The sequence below is a fragment of the Myxine glutinosa genome, chromosome 3 (genome assembly GCF_964187855.1).
Source record: "Myxine glutinosa chromosome 3, kmMyxGlut1.1, whole genome shotgun sequence".
Lineage (NCBI taxonomy): Eukaryota > Metazoa > Chordata > Myxini > Myxiniformes > Myxinidae > Myxine > Myxine glutinosa.
In genome coordinates, this window is record NC_136263.1 from 105057919 (window position 1) to 105058316 (window position 398).

The window sequence follows — 398 nt, forward strand, 5'->3', positions numbered from 1 at the left end:
GTCCATATGTTTATACCTCTCCCACCCCCCCCCCCCCCCCTTCACATGCCTCCCCCCCTTCACATGCCTCCCCCCCAAAGCCCTCTCCCTCCCACAGATCTCTCGATGTCTCCATGTCTCTCGGTCCCTGCTCTCAAATGTTGTGTTTGTGTCCTTCCCCCTCTCTCCCCATCTTGTCTACCGCTCCCGATGTTATTTGTTTTATGTGTCTGTTTGTCTTTCTGTGTGATTAATGTTCGCTCTTTCACGAGCCTCGATCTTGTATACAAAAAAAAAAAAAAAGCGCATTTCAGCGAGGAATATTATACACAGAATCTGCGCAGGTGGCAGAGCAGCGCGCTGATTCACTCAGAGCGATCACGTGATGTTCCTTGCGGACATAAACTCACAGTTACGTG